The 16,303-nt window shown below is 42.0% G+C and overlaps 1 protein-coding gene across 1 annotated transcript in view; it reads right to left on the bottom strand.

Moving 5' to 3' along the window:
• csmd2 (CUB and Sushi multiple domains 2) overlaps positions 1 to 16,303 on the bottom strand; it is a 362,365-nt gene that overhangs the window by 309,886 nt on the left and 36,176 nt on the right. The gene's annotated exons all lie outside the window — the stretch shown is intronic.

Below are 16,303 nucleotides of genomic sequence, written 5' to 3'. Positions count from 1 at the left end.
AGAGCCTGGTGTCGGTGCCTCCCCGCTGACCTCTTGCTGGAGCTCGGCAGGTGAGCCCACCTCGTGGGGCTCAGGTTTGAGCTCTGAGGTCGCCAGGTTAACCTCTGGCTGGGGCTCTGGTGCTAGGACCTCCGACGGGCGCTCCGAGGTCACCCTGTCGATCCCGGGCTGGGTCTCTGCACGGGCTCTCCGGTGGAGTTTCTTATGCTCCCGCCAGCTGCTCTTGAAGCATTCCTGAGAGCAGAAGAAAGCTTCCTGGAGGCCCAGCTTCTTGCAGGTGGGACATTGAAGCTGAGTCTCTCTCCCGCAGCCCTCGGTCATACATCTCGGAGATTTCACCCCCGCGTTGGCCGGAAACTGAAGTGGATCGCTGGTTACTGCCCTGTCCATCTCCTCATAATAGAGGTTGAATGGTGGGTCCACCTGGGGCTGTCCATTGACTCTCCACCCCAGTAAATCAAGACCACGAAGTTGTCCAGGCTGTGAAAACTCCTCCATAAACAGCTCTGCAAACTGAGTGACATCATGGAGGGCTGGCGACCCAGCACTCACCAGCTGCTCCGCCCAGTCACGGGCCGGACCGCAAAATCTGGACACCAGGAACCCGATCCACTCTCTCTTAGTAGGCTTGGGAAACGCCAAGCTGCAGAAATACACCTGGCAGCTGAAGAGGAACTCCAGCGGGTAGCTCCCCAATCCCGCTGTCTCTGGCGGCAATTCAACGGCGTACCTTTGGGGAAATTGCACGGATGAAAAATGCGGCCAGTAATCCGAGCGTTCCCCGATGAGGTATTGTCCTACTATTTCCCTGGTTTCTGTGGCGTTACTTCTCTCTCGTCCTCGTGCTGCATCCATGTTTAGGCGGAAGATTCTGTCACGAATCGTGACGGTGCAGAGATAGGACGGATGCAAGTGCAGGATGAACAGTTGTTTATTAGAAAGAGAGACAGGCAGACAAATCCAAAACGTGATCCAAAACGTAATCCACAAACATGCAAGAGGTCAGGCGATTGGCAAACAGGCATACACGGGGCAAGGCAGGAATCTAGGTCGATAAACAAAACAAGAAACGAACTATGACGAGGGACTGGAAGCGGATAATCCAGCGCGAACTAACTCTAAACATGGACCGTAACTATGACTATGATACGAGCTAAACCAACTCCAAACATTTAATCTTCCGCGTTGAGTGCTGGGAGGCACGCGGTATATATGCGGACATAATCAGCGTCTAAACTGCTTGCAGCTGAGAGCAATACAGACCCACGTGAAATCCCAGCCAATGACAGAACAGGGAGTAGACATGACAGAAACATAAACAAAACACACGTGTCCAGATGTCATTACGGTCAACAACGGAAAAGCAGGTGCTCGCGCATTCGCGCTTAGAGCACGCGGCTTAAAGGGGGAATCGTGACAACTTGTGATAATAACACCTATAAATAGTGATTTCCCTCTATTGTCTCTCTTTTTTTATCTCTCTATAAGTTAATAAAACAAAAAGAAACAAACAAAAAAAAAATGCAGCATCCCATGTTACCAAGAAAGTGCAATGCCCCCTGACATAATCACTGTTACAAAGCTCTAACACTGGAGTCTCCTTCCATAAATGACCCTCTGATTCAGGTCTACTCATTGTACCACATTTCCGCTTCTCCACCACAGGTGGTAAATCATTTGCAGTCATGGTTCCAAAACTTTGGAATTCACTCCACCAGAGCCTCCGAAATGTTACCTCTATCTTGAATTTTAAATCACAACTTAAAACACATTTATTTCTTCAGTATGTTGTCTCTTCTCCTAACAGTTTGTCATCTCGTATGTCTATTAGTTTGGAATATAAAGTGTTTTATATTATTATAAAACACTACAATACATTTATTATTATTATTATTATTTTTATTATCATAAATGCATCCTCACAGAAAGCTTCACCATAAGTTTATTATTAGGGTTATATTATGTGCAGTGTACACCATACAGGTCCCTATGAATGAGCGGTTACTGTAGAAATAATAATGTATTAGAACAAGTGCATTAAAATAAACTTATCATTTGAATTCCAACTGGAACTGTCACAGCCACATGTTGTAGAAAACGAATCAATACCTTCTGACCAATCAGCTTCAACAGCACTGTGGTATAAGAGTCAATAATCAATCATAATACCAATCAGCAGCTATGCTGGCTCTTAAACAACCTCAGACACTGATGATTTGGGGGTTGGGGTGGAGGGTGATCATCTCTGTTCCGTTTTTACGATGCTGTCGATTTTACTGCCACCTACAAGTGGAGAGATCTCCGTCCAGAATGTAGGACTAGGAAGGGATAAATCACTGTATGGGACATGATCGAGACAGGGATGGAGACAGGAAAGTGGGAGAGATGATTTATGGCTAAGAGCTTAAGAAGGTTCCAGCTGTCCAGCTCCAGAATGTAGCCTTCTCTTGTTTACAATCTATCCCACAAGCTGTCACTTTGAATGCAGTGTGCGTACCACATGTTAGCTAAAAGAAAGGCCTATGCTATTGGCTCACTGGACAATTTATTTACTGCTCTAACCTATGCAGCAGTTTTTGAGAAAAAAGTGAAGCATCTTCACACATCCCTTAGTGTTGTTAAATGGAATGCACATACACAGACACAGGAGAATGTAAAAGGCTAGTAATCAACAGCCTACCAGCTCATCATTGCCTTGTTCATTCCACTGGCTCCTTAACACAGGCCTGAGCATTCCCACAGCAATCAGTAAGCCCAGAGGAGTGTATTAGCTCGTGAGCTACAGCCTGCACTGAAGCAAACAACAGCCTGGTTTCATGCATCCTCTACCGCCATCAACTCAAAGAAGCAACCAAACACACCCAGCCTTTGAGTTATTAAACTGTGTTAGTGTATCCTTCAATCAGACATGTGAAGTAACATCTAGTTTCGTGGCTCCATTTTATTGTCCTCCATAATCTGAAGTAAAATTCAAAATAAATACAAATAATGCAATTTTCAAGTAAGATATTCATAATAATTCAGTATCACACATTTTGCAGCTATGATTTGAACACTCAGTGAAATATACACAACGCACACACATATACTGTACACAATTATGAGATGTTAAAGTTTCTTTAAAAAAACTTATATAAGCCCTACCCAGGGGGCATTTTAATATATTTCAGTGCAGAAGTGTAAAGAATAAAAGCTGTGCAATTCTTATGAAGTGAAGCTTTTCCATCCACTTTTTAATATCATGTGAAGCTAGCATGCTTCATTTGAATTTACAAGAATATCAGTCTCCTGCATAGTTTAGTGTTTCCCATGGTCTAACTTATTTAGCTTTTAAACTGAAAATCTGATATTAGGTGACTTCATTCTGAGTTAGAATGCTACAAAATTGCACTCCATGGCCCACTAACCAGTTTACTCACTGTATTTCAAGCATTTCATGTATTTAGTTTTTTTAAATAAGATTTTAACCACATACATTTATACTTGCATATACTTTATTTGCACGTGCATCTCTGATTGGCTGGACTGAAATGTGATTTGAGGGCTAAAAAATCTGTTTGTCAACAGTAGTATTAGGGTTGAGGAAAGTATTATATTACAAGGTCTCATCAATGGCATAATATGAATGATATGCAGCAAACTGTTATATACTTACAGGCAGATAAGCAGATGCATTCCTGATTCATGAACTCTTTAATACCCTACTCGGTTCATGCAGTGTTTCCTTCCAATGCCAAACGTGGTAAACAGAAAAGTTTTCATTCAAAGAAAAAAAATTGTAATTTGTACTTTGATTGAAAAATATGTGCTTAGACTAGCTACCTTTAATTCATCCACCAAAGGCATTTTGGGGGAAAAAGTTTGATAAAGTGAATAATCCACCTTGGTCATGTTCATTACACCCATGATAATATTTCCCATATGCCTTCATAATCACTGATGATGATGTGCTACAGATGTGTCAGGGACATGGGCTAGAAAGCAATCAGTGTCACTATCTCAGAACATTCGGTGTACTTTCATTACACCCATTTATGTAGCTCTCACACTTGGTTCCACCAAATTCCAGAATAATTTTTGCTAAAGGCAAATAATCTCATATGGATGGCAAAAATCTTTATATTGATGCATTTTTGTCTTTGAAAGACAGGCAGGTTTTGCCATGCTAGCCCATTTATACAAACCTTGATACTAGCCACCACTGCTTCAAACCAACAACTAAGGAAAATCACTGAACTAAACAGTTTATAACTGATGAAAAATCACGCACGAATTCACCATGATTTGTTGACACTAATATACTGACAAACAAAATACAGAAACTAATGAGGGAAAAACAGACAAAGGTGAACACAATAAGCAAACCAACCAATGACACGATGACGATGAAGAACACAGTAAACAAAACCAAACAGAAGCATGTGCTGCTGTTGCCATGGGAACCTCAATGTAAATTGGCAGTGCAAGATGATAGCAAATCAACTTAGAACACTTGACCATACACTTCCTGTGTTGTTCCTTGCTTCTAGTTGATTTTTGCAAAAGATGTTTGGCATTTAGATGTCATGTACCAAATGCATAATTAAGGAATGTACTCTGATGGGAGCTTTGGTTGAAATGTGGTTTTGAGAGATGCCTGCTTTTTGTTCTAATATTTGTAAAACATCTGACAGAAATACATCACACACCTATTGAAGAGCCTTTAGTGATCAGCTTTCTGTCAGTTTTATATGTGGATAATGCTATCTGGATATAATTGTAATATGCATGAGGTATGAAAGGATCAAGTGTAAACAGTGTCAGGGAGAAAAAGAGAGATGGACAAAAAGAGAAGGTGGGGGTGGTGGAAAAGTGGATGACACAGTGTGATTTAATGGGATTGGATGTTCCTGGTCCAGGCTATTTTCCTGTGGCTGCTTCAGTAAAAGCTGGCTGAGGAGCAGCTATATATCACCAAGAGACTCGTTCCTAGGGTTAAACAAATAAATAAAAGCAATTAAACAGAGTGGCTACTACTCTTCACCTACCACTATATCTCCTCCACACCTCTACACTAGTTTACACACAGACACACACACACACACACACACACACACGCAGTAGGCATCATCACTATTTATTGGAAAAGGTTTCCATGACACTTAGTGGCTACCATGTTTTCAATGTGCACATATACTGAACAAACAATTGAATTATGTATCTATAAAACTGTTCTAATCTTTTTATGATACATTTTAGGGAATTCTGCAGCAAATGCAAGTGAAAGCCCATGTCATTGCACGTGTGCATCTCATGAACCCAGCACTGAGGCACAGCTATGTAGTGATGGTCTGTTGGCTCCTCATTTGGTCTAGTTCCTCAGGATAAAAATCTGCCAGCGTTAATCTGGCTAGTCACTTGCAATTCAAAAGCCATTTCCACAAACAGCACATATATTTCAGGATCATAACTCTGCAAGTGCCACCAAAAGCTGCAGGGATCTCATGTAATCAGTGTTCCTGTCTAACGCCACAATGTTGAGCATCTACATCAGAGGTTGTGACACACAGCGAGTATACCACAGAGCATACCGCACTCGCTCACTCACAAAATGCCCTCTGGCCTGCTACAGAGTTGAGACTTAAAGACAAAGGGCTTAAAAAGAGAGCAGCCCTTTTAACGTGACCTGAGTGCTAAAGATTAAAACAACTGAGAGTTCAATAGACATGCTAAGGTGTAAACAAATAAAATCAATGAAAACATGCACATGACCTCTTTTTCCTGAAAACACCTACACCTACACACACACACACACACACACACACACACGTGCACACCCACACACACATTCTGTCTTTGTGGGCTTTTCATTGACTTGTGTGTAACTATAGCTAAATAATAATAATAATAATAATAATAATAATCCATCTTCTATACTTCTTATCCTTACTGGGTAGCGGGGAACCTGGAGCCTATCCCAGGGAGCATCGGTCACAAGGCAGGGGTACACTCTGGTCAAGGTGCCAATCCATCGCAGGGTACAATCACACACACATTCACTTTGGACATGCCAATCAACCTACCATTCAGGGAACAAACCGGAGTACCCGGAGGAAACCCCCACAGCACAGGGAGAACATGCAAACTCTGCACACACAGGGCAGAGGTGGGAATCAAACCCAACCCTGGATGTGTGAGGTGAACATGCTAACCACTAAGCAACCATGCGCCCTAATAATAAGAAGAAGAAGAAGAAGAAAAAGAAGAATTTAAATAAATAAATAAATACTATATATATATATATATATATATATATATATATATATAGTATCTCACAAAAGTGAGTATACCCCTCACATTTTTGTAAATATTTGATTATATCTTTTCATGTGACAACACTGAAGAAATGACACTTTGCTACAATGTAAAGTAGTGAGTGTACAGCTTGTATAACAGTGTAAATTTGCTGTCCCCTCAAAATAACTCAACACACAGCTATTCATGTCTAAACCACTGGCAACAAAAGTGAATACACCCCTAAGTGAAAATGTCCAAATTGGGCCCAAAGTGTCAATAATTTGTGTGGCCACCATTATTTTCCAGCACTGCCTTAACCCTCTTGGGCATGGAGTTAACCAGAGCTTCACAGGTTGCCACTGGAGTCCTCTTCCACTCCGCCATGATGACATCACGGAGCTGGTGGATGTTAGAGACCTTGTTCTCCTCCACCTTCCGTTTGAAGATGCCCCACAGATGCTCAATAGGGTTTAGGTCTGGAGACATGCTTGGCCAGTCCATCATCTTCACCCTCAGCTTCTTTAGCAAGGCAGTGGTTGTCTTGGAGGTGTGTTTGGGGGTCGTTATCATGCTGGAATACTGCCCTGCGGCCCAGTCTCCGAAGGGAGGGGATCATGCTCTGCTTCACTATGTCACAGTACATGTTTGCATTCATGGTTCCCTCAATGAACTGTAGCTCCCCAGTGCTGGCAGCACTCATGCAGCCCCAGACCATGACACTCACACCACTATGCTTGACTGTAAGCAAGACAAACTTGTACTCCTCACCTGGTTGCCGCCACACACGCTTGACACCATCTGAACCAAATAAGTTTATCTTGGTCTCATCAGACCACAGGACATGGTTCCAGTAATCCATGTCCTTAGTCTGCTTGTCTTCAGCAAACTGTTTGCGGGCTTTTTTGTGCATCATCTTTAGAAGAGGCTTCTTTCTGGGATGACAGCCATGCAGACCAATTTGATGCAGTGTGCGGTGTATGGTCTGAGCACTGACAGGCTGACCCCCACCCCTTCAACCTCTGCAGCAATGCTGGCAGCACTCATACGTCTATTTCCCAAAGACAACCTCTGGATATGACGCTGAGCACGTTCACTCAACTTCTTTGGTCGACCATGGCGAGGCCTGTTCTTAGTGGAACCTGTCCTGTTAAACCGCTGTATGGTCTTGGCCACCATACTGCAGCTCAGTGTCAGGGTCTTGGCAATCTTCTTATAGACTAGGCCATCATTATGTAGAGCAACAATTCTTTTTTTCAGATCCTCAGAGAGTTCTTTGCCATGAGGTGCCATGTTGAACTTCCAGTGACCAGTGTGAGGGAGTGTGAGAGCGATGACACCAAATTTAACACACCTGCTCCCCATTCACAACTGAGACCTTGTAACACTAGCAAGTCACATGACAATGGGCCCAATTTGGACATTTTCACTTAGGGGTGTACTCACTTTTGTTGCCAGTGGTTTAGATATTAATGGCTGTGTGTTGAGTTATTTTGAGGTGACAGCAAATTTACACTGTTACACAAGCTGTACACTCACTACTTTACATTGTAGCAAAGTGTCATTTCTTCAGTGTTGTTACATGAAAAGTTATAATTAAATATTTACAAAAATGTGAGGGGAGTACTCACTTTTGTGAGATACTGTACCTGCAAGCAGCAATGGTGGATTCCTCCAAGTTTGCGGACCATTTCAAAATTTACACGGTAGGGAAATGTGTCCCACAGGTACAACATTACATGCATTTGGATCAAAGGCAGATGTTAAGTTAATTTTTGTAGTTTTCCACAAATTATCATTGTACAGAAAAATCAGGAGTCAGTGAGAATTTTGAATAATTACTTCATGCTGCTACAATGCTACTTCAACATTATTTTGAATTTACTCCTGCTGCTATAACATTAATTTGATTTACTCTGTGCTGCTATAACACTATTTTGAATGACTTTGTGTTGCTATAACCCTATATTGCAACACTGAGAACACATAATACAAATAATCTTTTTTTTTTTTTCTGAACAGGGCTACAACCCTGTTTATATTTACTCAACTCTGCATTTAGCAGACTGCTATACTTACACAAAAGGCAAAACATTCGTGGGAGAACAGCGAGTCAAAAGTCCCCCCTCCCCTCCACCACACACACACACACACACACACACACACACACTGAGAGTGAGAGACAGAGAGAGGAGACTGCTCTTTGTATGAAAAAGTGGGTGGCTCTTAAAAGAGCCGCTGGGTTAATGAAAATGGCGGTAGCACATTGAGCCATTCAAAATAATCACAAACAGCAAAACTCACCAAATACAATCACAAAAGATTACAAACTAGAAAGATGAATAACAAACTCACAAGCAAAGCTTCTTCCAAGCTTTACACAAATAGAATGATTCAATGAGTGTTCTTCACTCTGCCTAACTAAAATGGCTAATACACAAACACTACAAATTAAGTTTTGTCTTTCAAAGTGTACTTTGGCTCGATCTAAGACAAACAGCACCATCTAGCAGATGATAAAGATATTGTTAAACATAATATAACAGATATTATCAAAGATAACATGACAGTTCCTTTTAAAGTCACTGGTTTTGGAGATATGAGGTTGCCATCGCACATGGTAACGTACTGTAGTGTCCTCTTTGTGAGTGGGACAGATCAAGTCCATCGGTTAATGTTCAATTGATTTATGGACACAAGAAATATGTGCAACAGTTGTCAATTCACCAATATGTAAATAGTTTGGCCAACTATTATTTGATTCCTTATTTCTTATCACCCTATAGAAAGACATGTATCTCACAAAGATATGTACCACAGTTCAAGTCAATAGGACCTATGGTTCATTAGAAAATTTTTGTAGTTTTGGACAAATTCTACATAACGATATTGGAAAATCTATGGCGGACTTTATGGGTTCCAATGGCTTTTTTGTTCCTCATGAGAAATAAGACATATATACCAATGTTCAGATATTTTGGACTTATGGGGCGGAGGGACATTCACGTAGACTTTGGGCGTGACCTGTATCACCACCTATGGGCTCATGTGGGACATTTGGGAGATACTCTAGCTTCAGTGTGTAAATGTGCCAAATTTCAAAACTTTCTACCATTCAGATCTTGAGTTATTGGGCACTTTAAGGAGATAAGGAGAATAATAATAATAATAATAATAATAATAATAATAATAGCTGTAAGCATCAATACTGGGGTCAAGCCAATTATCTGCACCATGAGCAGCAAAAGAAACTTTATGACATGGTTTTTGGTTATAGTCCAATGATCAGTGTATGAGGTGTTAGAAAAAGTAAACTTTCAGTCATAAAAAACATTTATTTTAAAAGTAACTAAAAATATCTACTTATTAGAATTTTTGTCTAGTATGTGGCACTGTTCTGAAACTGCTCAGGCAGCATCTAGGCATGATGGTTATCATGCAGGAAAGCGTTCAAGAGTTATAAGCCAAAACAGCCATTTTTGCTATCTCCTGACCAGTAGGGGCAGTGCACCAATACGCTGCAGGTAACCTCAGGGCCTAATGATGATGACACATACCAAGTTGCACGTTCTTCAAATGCGTTGAAGCGCCATTCGAAGACAGTATGGTTTATCAAAATTCTGTGAACTTTTTGTTACGCCTATCTCTAGATAACGCTGGCCAAGTTTCGTGCAAATCGGACAAACTGCCTAGGACGAGTTTGAAAAAGTATGTTTTTCAGAAAATTCTAAATGGCGGAAAAATTTTCATGACAAAAAATGACATAATATGACTGCAAACAGCAATACACAAATTTTTAAAAAAAGACGCAGTACAATCAAGCATTCTTGGCTGCAACGATCACAAAAAAAACTTAGCAAAGTCCTGTACAGACTGATATGTACAAAATGTATTCAGACCAATTTTCCTCCATCTATTGTGAGAAACAGTTGATAGTCAGTGCCTATTTGTTTATGTAAAAATAATGCTTCAGGCATAAGCTTTTTGCTCTAAGCATAGCCTATTTCAGAAAAAGTTAATCTGTGTTCTGTACTACAGGGTGTAATGTAATCTGTAAAGAAGAATGCATTGAAATCATTCTCATGGCTAGATTAGGAAGCTGTCGTAAGGCTGCAATGGACATGAAATTAAATGCATAACGCCAGATGTGTTAACACGAGTTCATCATGAGTGGGAGAGACGACTCTGTGTGTATCGACAAAGAAATGGATGTTTTGTAAATTTGTAATGGAGACTTTTGGGACACCCTAGTAGTAATACTATTGCTGTTAGACAATTATAACAAAAAAAAAAAAAGCATTAAATGTATATGTAGTTAACCATTTCCAACAGGCACTATCAACATCATGCTTCTGTCACTATGGCTATACTCTGCCCATATAAAATATGCTCAATTCCAGAATAACTATACATGCTCACTAAACAGGGTATAAAACAATGGTGTCTATGGCAATGACAGAATCTAAATAATGCACTTTATGTTCAATAGAACATGATTTTAACATTTAGCAACAGTAGAAGAGTGAATATCGACTGAATATGTGGAAGATCAATATTTGAAAATGCCACATATACCACAAATGCAAAAATTACACACACCTATTCAGAGACCTTTCTGTAAATGACAAGAGTCATCTGCTCAAAAGGTTCACAACGTATCTGTCAATAAACCTGCATTTAGTGAGCATTTAGAGTATGGGATATATGTATACATTCATGTGTGAATTTATTTGCCTTTGAGCAGCCTCAATGCTCACACAGAAAAATAAGGATGCAGAAAAAATAAAGAAACCAATAACATTAAGGAGGTTCTTCTTTGCATTCAGGTATAATCAACACATCCCCTTTGTGTTTTATAAATAAAGCAAAATAATAAAATACACAAATTATATCTAGATAACCATTACCTTTATAGCTATATAACAAATTTCCCAGTCTCTAAACAATGCGTTCCTCTGCACACACCCAATTACTGGCACACATAGACACATTCACCTCCGCCTCCTGTCAAAGATATCAGCCCCCCACATTACATACATTTATGGAAATATGTTAGCTCAATGAATATTGAGCAACACAATCCATTTACGTCTGTGCAAAGTAAAATGTCTGAAATTTGTACAATGATTTTCTGAGATAGTACAGAGAAGATCAGATTGTGTTTCAGTAATCCAATCAAGCTCTTAAAGCTCTACAGGGTGTAGGAGGGAGGGTTTCCTAAAAGAGCAGACAGCTGACAAGAGGCATTATAAATAAATCTAATGCTTCTCCTGACACTCAACAGATGAATAAATGTCAACTAGCAGATACGGCTCAGTCTTGGAGTCAAAGCACTTCATGTAGAACCCGTGCAGCTCTTTCTTATTCTGCATTATGAACAAAACCTCTGCATGGCAACAAACAAGCAACTATATAAAATAAACAACCATTTAAACAATTGGAGATTTACAAATGTAAAGCAAAAGTGTAATATCTCACAAGGAGTGTATTTACTGTGAAGAAATAACACACCAAGACAATGGTTCACTAATCTATGGCCATGTTTCAAACTATAGACATATGCAACATTCTGCAAAATTACTGACACTGCAAAAACTATATCTTAATAAATGATAATATCTTGAACATAATAAAAATTATCTAGTGGCTATTTCCTATTACAAGATTACAAGAAACCAAATATATGTATGACTATTAAACCTATTGCTTGAGATTTTTGCTCATTTCTAAAGGTTGAAATAGACTTGGAATAAATATAAATATAATTTAAAGTTAATTTGTCAGAATTTCTAGAAAGAATTATCTGCTGTTATTAGATAAATTTACCTATATTCAAAATATTTTCACTTGCTAAGATATAATTTTTGCAGTTTATTTGAAGAAATGTAAACAAATAAACATCTTGCACATTTTAGGAAGTGGATAAAAACATACACAAGCAGTTAGAAATGCCAATAACTACAATCAGTGCTATAATAAAACTCTGAACATTTTGTCAAGAAGTGAGGATTCAGCATACTGAATATAAACTGATTGCCTCTGCCAGGAGGTTATGATATGACCAAAGATACCATATTTCTTTAGTAGGTGTCAGGTTACACCTAAAACAAGGATCAGGAATATATGTATAAAGGATACATCTAAGAAGCGCATTCAGCTGTTTGGCAGATTCTCACAGTGGGTGTATTCAGGCCAATTTCCCCCACCCATTGTGAGAAAGAGCTGACAGTCAGAACCTATTTATGCATGCAAATTAATTACGCCACTGGCCGGAGCGGTGCATGCAAGTACAGAGAGCCCTTACTAGACACAGAAGGTGCAATTTCTCTTGTTCCAGTGTAAGGAACAGAGGAGGGCAGAAGGCCTGCAACACTACTGGCTGGGCTGCAGACATGGGCATATTAGGAATATAATCCGGCCTAGGATATAGGAAGGCCTTGGCTAATCCAAGGGCAAAGTCAAGGCAGGAAGGGGCAACAAAGAGAGCTTGTAGATCTCCTACTTGCTTGAGAGATGTCAGGGCCAGCAGAAGAGCAACTTTTAGAGTGAGAAGCTTCTCAGAGGCTGACTCTAAGGGATTAAATGGGGCCCCTGACAGACCTTCCAGGACCACAGAAAGGTCCCAGGAAGGTATGCATGGCCTGCAGACCGGCCTCGGCTGCCTGACACCATGCATGAACCTTGAAGTTAGAGGATGTTGCCCCACAGAGAGTGATTGTAGAAGGAGCCCACCCCACTGATAAACGTTCTTGTAAGAACTCCAGGACTGTAGCTATTGTGCAGTTCACTGGGTCTAGCTGACGTTCCTCACACAACAAGACAAAAAGCTGCCACTTGAGTGCATACAATTTCCTTGTGGATGGTGCTCTAGCATTTAACATGGTCTCTACAACCTCAGTTGTGAGACCAGAATCTATGAGGTTGACTCTAAGGCCTCATATGGGGTGCCTAACAAACCTTCCAGGACCACAGACAAGTCTCAGGAAGGTATGCGTGGTCTGCAGATGGGCCTCAGCCACCTGACACCACACGAACCTCAATGTTAGAGCATGTTGCCCCACAGATGAGGCTCCATCAGTAGGGGCCCTGATTGTAGAAGCAGCCAACCCTGCTGAGATATGTCCCTATAAGAACTCCAGGAGTGTAGCTATTGCGCAGTTTACTGTGTCTAACTGACGTTCCACACACCACGAGACAAAAAGTCGCCACTTGAGCACATACAATTTCTCATGGATGGTGATCTAGTGTTCAACATGGTCTCTACACCCTCAGTTGAGAGACCAGAATCTATGAGCTGGTGCCCCTCAGGGGCCAGACCCACAGTTTTCATAGTTCTGGCCAAGCATGATAAATCAACCCTATGACTCAGATCAGACTTAGAGACCTCTGACTTAGAGAATGTAGGGCCCTGCAAATGGGAATCTCCCAGCGATTGCAGTCTGGCAGGGATATTATCTCTGAGAAACATATTCGAGCAGGCCAATAAGGTTCTATAAGCAGCAGACGTAGACGGTCTTGACAAACTCTCACTAGAATTTGTGGGATCAGGGGAAAAGTGGACGTCACCTTGGCCACGTGTGCACCATGGCGTCCAGCCCAAACGGTGTGGGAGGAGTGAGGGTGAACCACTGCAGGCAGTGTGTTGTCTCCTCGGAAGTGAACACATCCACTTTCACTTGGACAAACTTCCATCCTACAGACTCCACTACTTGTCCCGGGGCTCAGTCACTGCCTCAACAGGATGTCTGCCCCCACATTCCAGTTGCCCGGAATGTATATTGCACTCACTGACAAAAACTTTCTCTCCACCCAGAGAATACTTAGTTGCGCCTGCCTGAACAGGGGGTGTGAAGTAACCCTCCTTGGTGTTTGATTTATGAGACCACCGCTGTGTTGTCTGTCACAATTAACACATGGTGACCTCTCAATTGAGGAAAAAAGAATTTCAGTGCTAGAAATATGGACCGCATTTCTAGGCGATTTATATGCCACTCCAGATGACTGCCGCTCCAGAGACCATGAGCTGGACAGCTGTCTAAGACGGTGCCCCATCCTGTGAGGGAGGTGTATGTCATTACGTCTTGCAATAAGGAGACGCCTCAAGAGTGTGACCTGAGGCTAGAAACCGGGGACACCTCCAAATTTTCAGAGCACATAGGCATTGCCACTCTCAGGGGTTTCATCCTCAGATGAAACCCTCAACTTTTCAGCCACCACTGAAACGGTCTCATGTGCAATAAGCCAAACAGTATGATATTGGCAACGTGGCCTTACATGGCTTGGAAGGCAAAGCTACATCCCCTAAATTTCCTGCCATTGATGGAGAGAGGTAGCTTGCAAGCACCTCCTCCACCTTTGACTTAACCAAATACCCTTGCTGTTCATTCCCCACAATGACCGGGCCGAATAAGCCAACATAGTGACATTATAAATACAGCTAGTGTATGGTTTTTTAAGGGGAGTTTTCTGTGGTGTGAGTGAGATTTATATTCACTGGGGAGATAGCGCTCGTCCAGGCTGCTATGAGCCACTTCCTCTTCCCTGGGCCAGTCAACATTAAGCGTCTCTACAGCCCTAGTAATCACTTCAAACACTATTTATATGCTTGAGAGCTGCTGTTCATTTTTGGTGTAATGGCTCCCCGTCTGGCTGCTCGGAGTCAGATAGGGTGGGTTGAATTTCCATACTGGAAAAAGGAGTCGCAACATGAGCTCCAATATCTGTCAGAGAGCCGGACACGGAAGATAGAGCAAGAGATAGAGCTGTGCTCATCTCCGGCTCCTCGTCCAGATCCATATGGGATCCCCAGGACCCGAGCCAGCTGGCCAGCGGTTATCCCAGTTCCGCAAGGCTCTGAAACCCAACTCCCTTTAGCCAAGAAGAGAGTGAGGTGCAAGTGAAGCTGCCTGATTGGAAAGTTCTCACAATGCGTGCAGTCTGCCCCCTCAAGGGCCACTGTGGTATGCTCCACTCCCAGACACTTCACACAGAAAATGTGGGGGCAGATATCCTGTTGAGGCAGGGGCTGAGGCGCAGGGACTGGAGGTTCCATCCATATGGCAGAGGTTCGGCCGAGCGGAAGCGGACGTGTTTGCCTCCGAGGAGACAACACACCACTCGTTGTGGTTCTCACTCACTCCTCCCACACCAAAAGAAAAAAGGTTAGGACTGGACCCGACGGTGCACATATGGATGAGGTCACATCTGTGTGCCTTCCCCTGATCGCTCTGCTCCCACACACTCTATCGAGAGACCACTAAGACCATGCTACATCTGCTAGTAGCACCATATTGGCCAGCACAAATATGGGAGATAATATCTCTGTTGGATGGCACTCTCTGGGAAATTGCTGGTCAGTTGCTGGTCTGCTTGGTAGTGACAGGTGATGATGTGTCAAAGCAGCGAATCTCTATTTGGATAGTGGAAGCAATTCTATTGCTTATGAGGGTTGTGGTCTCGCTACGCCTCTGGGCAAACGAGCTCATTCCACTAGGGTGGTTGCCTCCTCAAGGTCTTTATCTAAGGGGTACCCTTACAGGATGTGTGTGCTGCGGCGAGGTGGTCTAAGCCGCACACATGCATTCAGTATCGCAGTTTGGTCGAGGATCTTACAGTGACCCTCAGACTCAGACCTTTTGAATAGACCATATCCTCAGTATGATGGAGTGGGTATACTTATTCCCACAACGTGAAGCTCACACAACATTGAGTTTCCTTTGAAAGGGAATGTCTGGGTTATGCATGTAACCCTGTTCCCTGAGAAGGGAATGAGATGTTGCATAGCTTTGTCATACTGGGCTATGCTTGTAATTGCATCTTCACTTCAGATAAAGAGAACTTGATGAAGTGGTTTACAGGCACTGTTTTATGGTCACATGACGTGTGAAATGCCACATCTCCTGACCACGGCAAGTCAATAAATTTGTGTGATTTTACACAGACTTCAGATAACGGTCATGCACAGAGGCGTTCTCCCCACAGTGTGAAGCTCATGTAACATCTGGTTCCCTTCTCAGGGAACATGGGTATA

This window comes from Ictalurus furcatus, chromosome 24, assembly GCF_023375685.1.
Source record: "Ictalurus furcatus strain D&B chromosome 24, Billie_1.0, whole genome shotgun sequence".
NCBI classification, from domain to species: Eukaryota; Metazoa; Chordata; class Actinopteri; order Siluriformes; family Ictaluridae; genus Ictalurus; species Ictalurus furcatus.
This window is presented reverse-complemented; position numbering and strand designations above follow the sequence as displayed.